Genomic DNA, 14083 nt, shown 5'->3' with positions numbered 1-14083 from the left:
GCAGTGAAAAAATTACGGGACTTCATACATACAAATGCACATAACTTCAAGAGAATGTGAAACAAAAAAGTAACCATATTTTTCTTGGCAACGAGCTGTAGGACAAACAAAGAATTTTTTGGGGGAAATCTGATATCGCAAAAGTGCACACACATCACATTTACATATATGTATATGCGATTTCTTATATATATATATGCATGTGTGTGGGTGTGTGTGTGCCAGCAAAGCAAACGTCATATATGTGCATAAGCAGTGGTAATGCAGATGAAGGCAAGTACGTAAGCGAAGAAGGAAGTAAGTGTGCATGTGGGAGTTATACGACTCAAGTGTTTGTACTTTATTAAGCGTACTATGCATGTATACATTTAATTTCATTATATAGTACAAGGTGTCTACCGAAAGTTCTCATAGTTGGCTGCAAATAAAAGGTCAAAAGCCATTCTAGTTTCATAACTTCAGATGACTTCGTTTTTCATTTCTTTAGCATTAATGTATAGAAGATGTTTGAAAGTGGTAATCTTTTTCTTGAAAAAAGTTATCAACATTTTTCTTTTTTTTTCATTTGCAGCTTCGTTATAAACTGTGGGACCCACATTTCATGGTAAAATTCATAATTTCTCTATGGAAATATAAATTTTACAGTTACAAATTACTAAGATCGCACGATCTGACTTATTCGCCTCAGCTAGAGAAGAAAAACGAACACAATTGTATTTTTTTTTTTGCCTGAGAACTGCCACAAACTACATATGTTAATTACATTTTCATCATTTCCTATTTTTATTATCACCTGCAGATTAGATCCAATCCTGTAACTGATTTTTGTGCAATAAACCATAACACCAACCAATCGATTCTTTTGCCGATGTCACAGATATTATGACGAGAGCAGCAGATCCCACAGAAGCCTCTTATAAGCTACAAATCGGCATAAGTAAACTCTCCAAAGCTAGAGAGCTGGCACTTGAAAGTGAACTACAAGAAGGGCCACCTCACAGTAGCTTATCGGTGAAACTTAAAATATATTATTGCTATGATGGGTCATGTCATCAAGCATTTGAAAAATGCATGTTGTGTTGCTAACAAAAAGAACTTTTGTCAGCCTCCTCGTATGTGCGCCGAAAAATATGCTTCCGTGCATTTTAAAATACATGAGCATGCATCATTTATTATTATAGAATAGATTTTTTTGTTTGTTTCACACAAAAGTCAAGCAGAAGATATGCACTTGCCAAAAAAAGTAACTGTAAATATATGAAAATATTTGCTGAGAATTATGTATGGCCAAATTTGTGTAAGCGAATGTGGATATGTACGTGTGTGCTATGGGTTTTGAATATCATTAAAAATAATACTCAAGCATATATTTATTTCTTTACAACCAATGTTTGGTGAATGAGCATAGAAATCGTTAGCGAAGAGGGCTAAGGGATTTTTGTTTTTATTTTTTACGTTTTTAAATTTGCTGGCGCTGCTTAGTGCTGTGAAGAAAATAATGTAAAACACTCGAATACAAAAATGGGACAAGAAAAATTAAATGCAGTGAATGGCCGAGACGTCTGTGAGGTGATACAAAGAACCAGGTGGGACTTCAGACTTCGGGACTTGCTTGCCAAAAAATTAATAAATATCGGATGAAGTGGAGATGGTTTTATTGTGGAACTCAATAAATGACAATTAATCACCGCACCTAATCTTTTTAAGGAATTTACTCGCCCGCACATTCATAAATCGCAGTGTGTTCCACTTAGTCTTTAAGGGGAAGCAACTGGTTCTAAAATAATAAAGCAGTAACAGTTCGCAGCATGCTGTTATCTTATTGCTGGTTGTTGTGCTGTTGAAAAAAAAAATATATTCAGCTATTAAACACAATTTTTTTTTTGTTTTCTATTGTACCTTTCACTAAAATTTTACACTTTTTAGTGAGAATTTTCAGAATAGCTAATATAAATAAAATAAATATAAAATAATTAGTAATTTCAAAAAAAAAAAAAAAAATAGTCAGTACCTTGAAAACAGTTTAAATATTTAAGTAGTTAAACACTTCTAATTTAGAGTGTCCAGCATTTTGAATGGATTTTTTTAGAAATCGGCAAGAAATTCTATATTCTGACAACACTGATTCTAGAGAAAACAGTGCATTTGTATTTTAGTACTATGAATTCTAACTGACTGCGCCAAGGTTAACTATTTAGAGAAGTATTCTGGGTTTTTTTATGCAACAATTTATGCAAAAATTATGGTTATGGTTATACTTATAACCATTTCTTATACCTAAAGCCTTTATTGAGTGTTTGGCGTAGCTCTTCCATGTATTTATGATATGCGAAGGAGCTTTTTCATGGAGGTTTACCAGAGTCTGCCGAGCGGCGCTTGCAATTTCTATCAGTTTGGTTTCTGCCATAAAAAAGCTTCTCATAAAAAATATCTGCCGTTCCGAGTCGGTTTAAAACTGTAGATCCATCCATTTGTGGAACAACATCAAGACGCACGCCACAAATAGGAGGAGGAGCTCGGCCAAACACTCAAAACGGGTGCACGCGCCAATTATATATTATATATATTATATATAATGTGTCCCTACAAATGGAGCGTCATACTCTTTTATGCGTGTTACGAATATCATATGTTTCTACCAGAAGACTCTTTTTTGAGATTTTAAATTCTTATCCAAAACAATGTCTATCCCAAGCTGCATGACTTCATCCTTGGCTATTTTTTGTCAGAAAATTGCATATCAGCTTTTCAGAAAGGGCTTCAGATCGATGTTGCTTACACGGATTTCTCTTAGACTTTTGGCAGAGTTTCGCATTCAATTCTCAATAAAGAAATTAGCGCGCCTTGGCTTCTATTCGATATTTCACAGCTGATTGTAGTCATATCTCTTCAATCGTAGTTGTGGGGTTGTTGTTGACAATCATCAGTTATATTATTTTATTGTGTCATCTGGAGTTTCACAAGATGGTACTCATATCATTTGGTATTTGTTTGGTGCATTAATTGCATAAAAGAATGTTCTTCGTATGTTCTTTATGCTGATGACCTCAAAATTATTCTATTGTAAGAAACTCATCCGTTTGGCAAATGCTCTAGACTGAACTTGATAAATTTGTTTCTTTGTCACCCTTGACTGTTATTTGATTTTATTTTTAAATATTTGTTAAGGGCTCCAGATAACTTACGCGAAGTATTTTTCTCCCTTGAAGACATCTAATTTTACCTCTAATCGTTGTCTGAGATTGGCCTTTGAAATATTGGGCTTAGGAGTCATTTTTGACGTAAAGCTCGCTTTTGCTAGTCATATATTAATTATACAATACCGAAATCTCAAGCCATATTAGCTTTAGTAACACGCAGTAGTATAGAATTTACTAGTCCTTAAACTCCTAAATTACTCCATAAATCATTTGTTCGTTTTAAAGTGGAATATGCAACCTTCATCCGAAGACCTTATCATGTCACTCGAGTTGAACGAATCTAAAAAGTTTTCATTACCCTTGTTCAACGTTACCTTTGTTATCATGACCCCATATCCTCATAGCTTTCCAGATGCCTGCTCATCAATTTCAAACCTTTGAAGTCTTGGTGACCTTTTTGTCTTTATCATTCGTGTTTAATATTGTTCAGGGCGTTGTGGATTGCTCCTCTAGCGAATCTATTTAGATCGCACAGAATGATTGTAGATATCGACATATTAAAAAGCCAGCTACAGCGCTTCATAATTTTTTTTTATATTGATTTTATAAGAATTTTACTTGCAAGGAATACACCCGTTATGAGAGCTCTGATTGAATTCAGTACTATTTAGAAATTTATTGGGATTGACTTTGCTTCTAATTCTAACCACTCTTTCATTAAGAGGCTAGGCTTAGACAGAATTCAAAAAAATTTATTTTTTGTTTTTGCATTTTCTTAAACTATAATATCTTAAAAATACTGTCTGAATATTCGAATTATTCTACAATTAACGAAGGGCGCTCCGGAGTGTTCGAGAGCAAGTACCAAACTTGAAATGCGTTTTTCTCAAAACTATGTTTTTTGAACTCGTGATCACTGTAACTTAAAAACTGATTAGTAGATTTCAATAAAATGTATACTACTTTTGAAAAACATAAAAAGCTCGTTCCTGATCGAAAGTTTTTTTTCCAAAGATTTCGATTTTTTTTTAACAAATAATTATCGCTTTTTTCTCGAAAATCTGAAAAATATTTCCTAAGCCCACCATATTGTTAATTTTGAAAAAAAGCTTTGCTCAGGTGCAAGGCTATCTATTAATAAATCTTATCTCTCTTGTCCGATTGATTTTAGATGAATCTCCAAGGACTTGTAATTTTTTTTCCAAATTTTTCTAAAGTCAAGTTGAAGCATGATGTATTAATGTTGTATTTTTATTTTTGTAAAATAAAGCAATTGACTAGCAAAGAAAAAATTATTGAAAATCATCATTTTTTCCGGCCTCTAACTACACCTAACCAATTAAACTTCTAAATAATGCCTATAAATAATTTCACTTATGTTTTGTTATACTTTTTTCTTACAAATTATGATTATTATTCTGATTTCTGTTAAAATATCGATACTTGTCTGTAAGACAATTTGTTTCGTGACTAATTTTTACTTCAATAAATAAATAAATAAATAAAATCCATAGCTTTCTAAAGACACATGCAGGCTTGAAATAAAACACCTTTCCTTATTTTCATATTTTATGTGCCTCTTTTCTCTCTCTTCACTTTTAAACACTTTTTTTAATAATATTCTGCATAATTTTGGTTTATTTCATTTTATTCTTTTTCATACTTTATCAAGCAAAAGTAAAGTTACAGTATGCAAATGAACAGACAGACCAATAAAATAAAACGAAATTATGCAGCATCTATACAAATAAGTAAAAAACGAAAAATATTTCCCCTATAACAGAAAGAAACAAAGAAAAAAATTTTAGATATTTAAATTTATAAACACCCAGTAGAACTTGGGAAAATTATTCGGAGTGCTCGAGTGCAGACCCTGCTATTATTCCTCTTCCCCTTTCACAGTAGATGTTCTATGCGAGCGAATAATGAAAGAAATCAATTTTACTCTTCAATAAGCGAGGAGAAGGTGCCCCTGAAGAATTAGGACATGCATCCCCTAAATGAGTTAGAAGATACTTCTTTAAACCTTTTTATAATAATAAAAAGTAATAAAAAAACAATAGATTTGAAGGACTATATTTTTACATTAATATTTATCTGTAACTCACAAACAACTCGCTGTCCCTTAAGAGCGTAGAAAGCCTATAGATTAAGGAACATTTTCTTGGACTTAATAAAAAAAATAGATAAAATTTTGAAAATATTGTTTTTACTATGTTTTTTTTTCTCTGAAATCAATTACCACACCTATCAGAGAAATTCTGTATTAAATCCTTTAAAATTTTTTTGAAAGAATAATTCGTTCAAAAGTAATTGACATTTAAATATTCAGTGGCACAAATTTAAAATCTCGATTATATGTCAAACATGTGTTGCGTGGTCTAAAAATATTTATATATAATATTATTGAAAAAAGAAGGACAAAATAAATTTCTGGATGACTTTGTTTTAGAGAATAACCCAAAGTGTATTCGCATTTAATAACCCAAATTGATCAAGAAAATGAATAGTATTTATAATCAAAAAAGAAACTATTTAGTAGCCCCGATTACATAAACTATTTGCTTGGACCCATTTGAAAGTATTGCCTTCCTTGGTTAAATGCACTCAACCAATGCACTGCACAAAGCCTGACAGGCGTCGGAAAGGAGTTATGCGAAGTTATTTTAGGGCTTACTCCTCTTCATAAAAGGTACCTGACTTACTGGACGTTGCTCTGACGAAACCATAATAGCAAGGAATACCACGCAACTAGAAATGTGCTTCATAAAACGATTCAGGACGGAAATTAGTAACAAAAATTATTTGGTGAGTGTAGAAGATAAACCAATGATGGTCTCTCATATGCATAAATCATTAATTGAATATAGGGCAGGAATTGGAGTATTTTGATCAAAATTAAGATACCTGAAGGCATGGGACAGATACTTGAAGCATTGTCCATCATTTAAGCAAAAATTTAATTTACAATTATTTGTGACAGTCTATTAATAATTGTAAAATTTATTGCTGTTTGTATGGAGTCCGTTTCTCCAGAAGTTCCTTAGAGATTCATCGAAAGTCAATCGTACAAGAGAAATTAGTTTTATTAATAGATAATCTTCTGTCTGATTGAAGCTTATTTTTCAAAATTAACCATATGGCTGCTTCAGGAAATATTTTTCAAATTTTCGAGAAAATGCCAACCATCAGTTGTTTAAAAAAAATTGAAATTTTTGAAAAAAATCCTTCGATCAGCCCCGAGTTTTTCATGTTTTTCAAAAGCAGTATACATTTTATTGAAATCTACCAAGCGGTTTTTAAGTTACAGTGATCGCCAGTTCCAAAAACATAGTTTTGAGAAAAACGCATCGATTTATGTAGAGTTATACGAATTATTTAATTACTTACACTATGTCATCTATTTCTGGGCCATATAATAGTTCTTCAGCCGTCATAGCAGCTTCCAAAGTATCGATTTGCTGTTGCCTACGTAGCATTCTACCTTCTCGAGTGTTATCGTTATCGCGCTTATCTGCCACTTTCATACGTGCAGCTGCGCCCGAGCGCCCTTTATTAATTCAAATTTTTTTAAGGTATTACCTATGCTTTAAGAAAATGCAAAAAAAAATCAATTTTTTGAAAACTCTGACTATCGCTAACACTTAGGCGTCTCACACCTTATCCGCCAACATTAAAACTTGTCTTGAAGTGGCTTAGTAAGGTAATCACTCTTGGTATAACGAAACGAATTTGGGTTATCTCGTGACCAAGCCACCTTGGCGCAGAAGACAACTGAAATTTTCGCGTTTCTTATCTATTTTATTTAGGACTGTCAATACAATATTACTCCCTTGACGAGATCATTGATTTCCCTGTGACAAAGCAAAGTTTTTTATCCCTTTCACACTGGTTTGGAAAAATTACCTGTTTTGCCGTTAATAAAATGATTTCTCCAGTAGTCTGTAGGAATTGTTTGTTTTTTCGTATACTGAAATAAATATTCTATATATAATAACTTAGCCGTGATCACAGGATAAGTTTGTTTCAAAGCCAATCAGAAAAAGAATGTTCTGATAGGTGACGCTATGGGATAGCGAGAGAGATATCGAGATATCCTTGAAAATCGTATTTATGGCTCAATTTTGCTGAAATTCAATATATAATATGATATTTATTAGCTACACAAAAACAAGCATTTTATCGTAAATTGGTTGAGCCGCAGCACAGAGTCGTCAGTTTTAAGAGCAAAAAGCATAAAAGGAATACTCTTTTATTTCTCGTTTTAGTAGATCGCACTTATGATGCTACTGGGTACTTATCAACTACTGTAAGTAGACACACATATATGCGCTCACACATGTGTACTTTTTTCCACGCATGTAGTACATAAAAATGAAGTGCTATATTAAAGCACTGGTTAGAAAATTAAATTTGAAAAGACATAACGAAGTGCCTTTAGCGCTTGGGACAACCACCTAATTCGTATAAATTTACTTATACTTATTTACGCACACACGTTTTTATATTAGTCAATAAACATTTCATTTACTTTCGTGCATAAAAATAAAGCTGAAATTTTTAGAAAAACATGGATCGAAATAACTGAGCAGTCTGCGCTCACGGCGGGCAATTGTTTGACTTGGAAGCAGATAGTGAAATTTGGTGGTTGCCCAAATGTTTGTTGATATTCTATATGTATATATGGTACACATATATATGTATCACATATATAGAAAGTAAACAAAGGGCAGACAACAATTTGAAATTTATACACACATCCATATGCACATACACATGTTTACTAACCGCACATATAATTTATTATTTAATAAATATTTTTTATTCTATAAACATGCACATATACACCTATATAAGCTAAAGGAATTTCGTCATTCATGCACAAGTATGTGTGTGCACACACACACATTGCCAATGGCTTAGCTGTAATTATAAAATAATAAAAGCTTAAGCTTTTCAGTAACTTCAGCAGCATAGCAATTTTTGTTTTACCGCTCGTCATAATCTACAGTCGCATTTTTATTGTCTAATTTGCAGGCAATCAACTTATAAAAATATTAATGTTGAAAGCAACAGTATTTATGTGTATACTGCATGAATTGGTCTTCTTAGTTGGCTTGCAGACTTAATACGCCATTTTTTTCACGAAAAGGTTTCTAGAGCCAAATATGCTGGGCTGAGCACGGCCAGTTGATCAAATGCATTTTAATGTTACCGATAATGACTGGATAATTTTAGAAGTTCGATAGGTACGCAGGTGTGTGATTGTGGCTGTCTTCAAACTTTTCATTCTAGACCTCTGCAAGGAGGCACTGTTCATTTTGAAGGCACAAATTTTGATAGAACCAAAGAAGATATGGTAAAAAAGGCTTCTTGGCGTCACCAATTGAAGGTAATATGAAAAATAGTGGATAGGGCCTCCAGATATTACGATTAGCTTGCGCGACCGGTCATGCGAAAGGTTAGTCTTAGACTCACTCGCTGCGATTTTTTAGACACCTAATTTTTCTGCTAAAGAGCAACAAAATGAGCAACAGAACTTTTGATAATAAACAGCATTGAAGGCGAGAAAGAATGAAATGGGAAAATAAAATGTGTTTGTAAACTGTTAAAATGAGTTTTCACAAAATATCTCAAAATGATCATTTCATTTCATTTCATTTATTGCCCAAAATCATTTTAACATAGGAGTTTACAAAGTTATGATAAAATTAGATTATTTAGCATTATCCTAACATACATTTGTATTTATCTAGGAGTTTAAAAATTATTTTTCTTTTGATTATACAATAGATTATCATTATTATTTGAAATGTCTTTGGCATAATTTTAAAACTTATTTATATTCTCCCAAAAAGGGCTTAAAAAGAAGATAACGTATATTAAACTTCTATAATTTATTTGGCTATAAATTGATCAATGTTATAAACTAAATTTTCATCGTTGAAGTTGTAAAATGATCGAAAATGTGATAGTCATTATGAGTCTGGTCAGAGCTATACAGCAGGCATTCGCAGCTGCTGGCCGCCGACATTGAAGATGAATTCGGTCTCATGTTATCTTAATGGAACACAATTTCCTTCATATTAACCAATTCAAATTTTTTCTTTCCGATAGCCTGCTTCAATGTGTTGGCAGTAGACTGAATTAGACCTGAATCAAAGTCTTGGCGCAATGGAAGCAGCTTATTCAAGTGACATCCATCCATCGAGCCCTTAAGGCTGGTTAGGGGTAGTCGGAGGCCTGCAAATATTATATAATGATTTTCAATAATTTGTTTTCCCAGTCAATTGCTTTATTTTACAAAAATAAAAACATAGCATTAATAAATATTGTTTCGACTTTCAAAATTTCAAAAAAAAAAATTAATAGTTGTAAAAGCTGTCGCTGTTTGTATGGAGCGCGTTTCTCCAGAAGTCCCTTGCGGTGATCATCACAAGCCCTTGAAGATTCATCTAAAATCAACCAGACAAGAGAAATTAGTTTTATTAATGGATAATCTTATGCCCGATCGAAGCTCTTTGTTTCAAAAGTAACAATATGGTTGCCTCAGGAAATATTTTCCAGATTTTTGAGAATAAAACCGACAATTAATTGTTTTAAAAAAATCGAAATTTTTGAAAATAGAAATCCTGCGATGAAGCGTGAGTTTTTTACGTTTTTCAAAAGCAGTATAAATTTTGTTTAAATCTACCAAGCGGTTTTTAAGTTACAGTTACAGTTACAGATCACCAGTTCAAAAACATAGTTTTGAGAAAAACGCATGTAAAGTTTTTTATCGAGCTCCGGAGCGCCCGTGCGCCCTTTGGTAATTATTGTATAACTCGGATCTGTTATATTAATTATTGTATATCTGTCGGATTCACTTCAAATTTTCACAAAATATTTTCAAAATATTACACTTTAACAAAATGCAAAAAAAATTCGATTTTTTTGAAAATTCCGACTATCCCTAACCCCTTATTCAACTGGTTTCATAGCTGCCATTCCGAATCTCCTGCAACCGTGACATTTTTGAGGCCAGTGCCCAGTCCAAATTATCACAACGAAATCGTTGGAACCAACGTTTTGTTATTGCATTACAGAATAATCAAAGCTTTCGCAGCTCTTACAGGCACATAACGATCACACGATACCAATGTTTTTCCGGTCCTGGAAATTCGACACATTTTATCAACTCCGCGATTCTGAAAATTTTAATTCGGTATTTAATAGTATTGTAATAGAATAACTTCGTTCAATAATGTGTGTGACTAATTAATTAAAACACATTTTTTTGCCAAAATTCGTTTTTATTCATCAACATACTGTTTCTTTGCGATTTCGTCTTTCAAACGCTGCAATAACGCTATATAATAGTCGCTGTTGATGGTGTGCCCCTTCTGGAGATAGTCGACGAATATTATTCCATGCGCAATCCCAAAATACAGACGCCATAATCTTGCCAGCCGACTGCTGCGTCTTTGGTCGCTTTGGGCGGCTTTCACCGGCTGCATGCCACTCAGCAGACTGCCGATTTGACTCTGGAGTGAAATGGTGGATCCATGTTTCATCCATTGTGATGTACCGACGCAAAAACTCCGACTTATTGCGCGTAAACATCTGGAAAACACCTTTTTCATACCCAAATGTTCGTGTATTATGGTGTGTACACTGCCTGCTGATATCTTTAGAATGACAGCAATCTCCCTCACTTTCACTTTACGGTCGGACATAATGATTTTCAGTGTTTTCTCAACGTTTTACGAAATAACAGCGTCATTTGGCCTTCCAGTAGATGGAATGTCATCGGTGTCTGTACGACCACGTTTGAATTGGCGTACCAATAACAAATGCTTTTTTTTGATGGAGCAGAGTCCGAATAATGTTTTTCAAGCCATTCCTGGCATTGAACAGTATTTTTTTTTCATTAAAAAACAATGATAAATCAGCACACGGAATTGCTTTGAATTCATTTTTTTTTTAACTCAAAAGTAGCGTCACTTAAAGCACTGTAACTTGTAAACAAATGGTCGGATTAACATATGATTTTGACAGTAAGCCTAAAAAGGTTGCCAACTTTCGAAAAAAATATTGATTTAGTACTAGTGCCGCCATCTATGTGTCAGTCACACACATTATTGAACATCCTGGTAGAAGTGATAACTTCTTTAAAGCAAAATTGTATTCCCAAAAAATTGTAAATACTAATTTACAAGAAATTTATTCTAATCTACGTTTATTTATTTTATTTAAATTATTTTTAAGAGGTTCAGGTCACAACTAGAAGATTCCACTTTTGATTCTTTGCTGGCCTAAAAAAAACATCTTTTTTTCTTAAAAATTAGCTTTATTCGTCAACGTTATTTCCACCAACAGCCCAATCATTCCAGCGCCGCTCTAACATTTCAATACCATTTTTGTAGAAGGATTTATCTTTTGCCTTAAAATTGGCCTCAGTTTCAGCGATGACCTCTTCACTCGAGCGAAATTTTTTACCAGCGAGAATTTCTTTAGGTCTGCAAACAACCAGTAGTTGATGGAAGTCAAAACTGGTGAATTTGGTACATGTGGGAGCAATTCAATTTTGCCATCGTTTTGATTGATTTGTGACTTCTTGTTTTCGGTCATCAGTCAGCTAACGTGGCGGCCACTTTGAACAGAGCTTTCTCACAGATTTTGTGAATTTTTTTGATGTTTTCTGGTGTTACCGCCTTATTTGGACGCCCACTGCGTTGTTCAACATCGGTGTCTCACGACCACGTTCGAAATCAGAAAACCATCATTTTATTGTTGTTTCTGATGGAGCGGAGTCCCCTTCAGTTTCAGGTTCATATTGAAAACGGTTGATCACCCATTAAAATGTTGTAAAGGAAGTTCTCGTCTTTTCTCGAATCTTTATTGAGGTCTTTCGAATGTTGAATTCTGAGCAATTTGTGGTCCTCAGTTAACTTGCGTAGAATGAATCGTGCACAGACCTTTCGTACGCCCAAATGATCAGTTAAAATGCGATAAATCGATATTTTAGAGATATTCAACTCCGATTCCATGAATTTCAACGATAATTTCGGTTCATTTTGGATAAATTTACGAACAATATCGATGGAGTGTTTTGTTCGGTGATTACTGATTTTGGCCGGCCGTATATTCATTGTCATTTATGTCCTCACAACCATCTCTGAAACGTGTAAGCCTCTCACGAACTCTGCCACGAGATAGACAATCATCGCTATACACTTTTTTCATCAATTCAAATGTTTCGGTAAACATTTATCGATTTTAAAAGAAAAGTTGATGTTAGCTGTTTCTTCGAAACTCATTTTGGTACCGATAACACAAATACATATGCTGAACAGAATATCACCAAGCTTTCAGTAGAAGTCAGGTAGAAATGTAGCCTCCAACGCATTAACTCATTTAAAAGATGGCGCCACCAAAAACATTTTTATGTCGCCAGTCTTGTTTATTTTGGACTTCACCTTGTAGATTGAGCTAAACACTACTCTTTTATTCATGGTTTGGAAATGTAAATTACGGTCATTGTTATTTTTACTTTTATTTTTAATTTTTTTTCTGAGGATTCTTTTCCTTCGAAAAACTTTGATTAAAACTGCTTTTAATTCTCATACCAGCCCATTCAGTGATTCCTAAAACAAATATAATATTTCCAATTTAGCTTTTCATTTCCACTATCGCTCACTTTAGTTTATAAAATGGTCAAGTGTTATTTCCGTTGTGTACGTATGCATCCAGCTATGCTAGCTACACTCCGCAACTTATCTAATTGAAAATTTAACGACAAATAACACAACTTTTCCCGTCGGGGGTTTCATGAGAGAAAGACAGAATGCAAATAATCAACTAACCACGCAGCAATAAAATTGCAGCTGCCCGCCACAATCGTTGGTCAAATAGGGTTTAATGTACGCCATTGCATACTTCTAGGCGTATAAGTAATAAATATAACAAGCAAGTGAATGTGTGTGTACATAGTTACGAGTATCCACATTTATTTTAATATTCATATAAGCAGACATATGTAGATATGTGTAGATATATTTATGTATGTGTACGTGCGTGTTTCTCAGCTGCGCTTGGTGGCCAACGTACCGTTTTATGCCTTTGAAATTTCACATTTTATTTTCTAATTATAAACATAAATTTTTGCCAACGTGATGCAACACCAACAAAGACGAAGGAGCAGATTTTCTATGTTTACTACCAGGTTCGCCTTTTTTGTTTTATTATGCTGCCGGTACGAGTTGTTTACGCCACAAACCGATACGATGAGCGTCGGTGGTTGTAGCTTCACTTGTCGGAAATTCTTAACCAAATAAAATATAGCTACCCAATAATCATTTAGATTTAAATAAAACTGGTGGATAAGTCGAGAATTTTTATTTCTTTTTATTTATTTATTTATTTATAATATTTATTTACACGAAAAATACCTGTTAATAATATATCAGGAACAAAAAAAAGCATTAGCTCACTCTGATCGAGAAAAATGGACTTCTAATTTTTCACATGCACTTTTTTCTATATGTTTTATTTTATTTTGTCTCTTTAAGGTGGAAAGTAGCTGTAGAACAATTTTCGTAACCATGTCTTGTTTTGTGATGGGCACTTTATATTTTATAAAAATAAATATGACACTGCACTTGTTCTAAAAAATAATAATTATTATTATTATTGGCGCGTATGCTTCTGTTAGGTGTTTGGCCGAGCTCATCATCCTATTTTTGGCGCGAAGCTTGATGTTCTTCCACAAATGGAGGAACCTAAAAGGAGGACCGATTGGTAGTCATGCGCCAAACCATTCGAGTACAGCAGCAACCTTTACTTGTACTACAACTTGAAAATAAGAATTTTTTTAAACTGAAAATGATGATTTTCACTTCACTCGATTTATTAAGTCTAAGGTTGCAACCCTTGTGGAGTACAGGTATAAAATGACTTAAAGG

The 14083-nt window shown here is 33.5% G+C and overlaps 1 pseudogene; it reads right to left on the bottom strand.

Annotated features, from left to right (window-relative positions):
* The window catches only part of LOC129248741 (cystathionine gamma-lyase-like), a 115602-nt pseudogene extending 104905 nt beyond the window's left edge, over positions 1-10697 (bottom strand).
* Between the last annotated feature and the right edge of the window lie 3386 nt (positions 10698-14083).

The sequence above is a fragment of the Anastrepha obliqua genome, chromosome 5, assembly GCF_027943255.1.
Source record: "Anastrepha obliqua isolate idAnaObli1 chromosome 5, idAnaObli1_1.0, whole genome shotgun sequence".
Classification (NCBI taxonomy): Eukaryota; Metazoa; Arthropoda; class Insecta; order Diptera; family Tephritidae; genus Anastrepha; species Anastrepha obliqua.
Note: the sequence above shows the minus strand (reverse complement) of the source record. Positions and strands in the feature narration are given on the sequence as shown.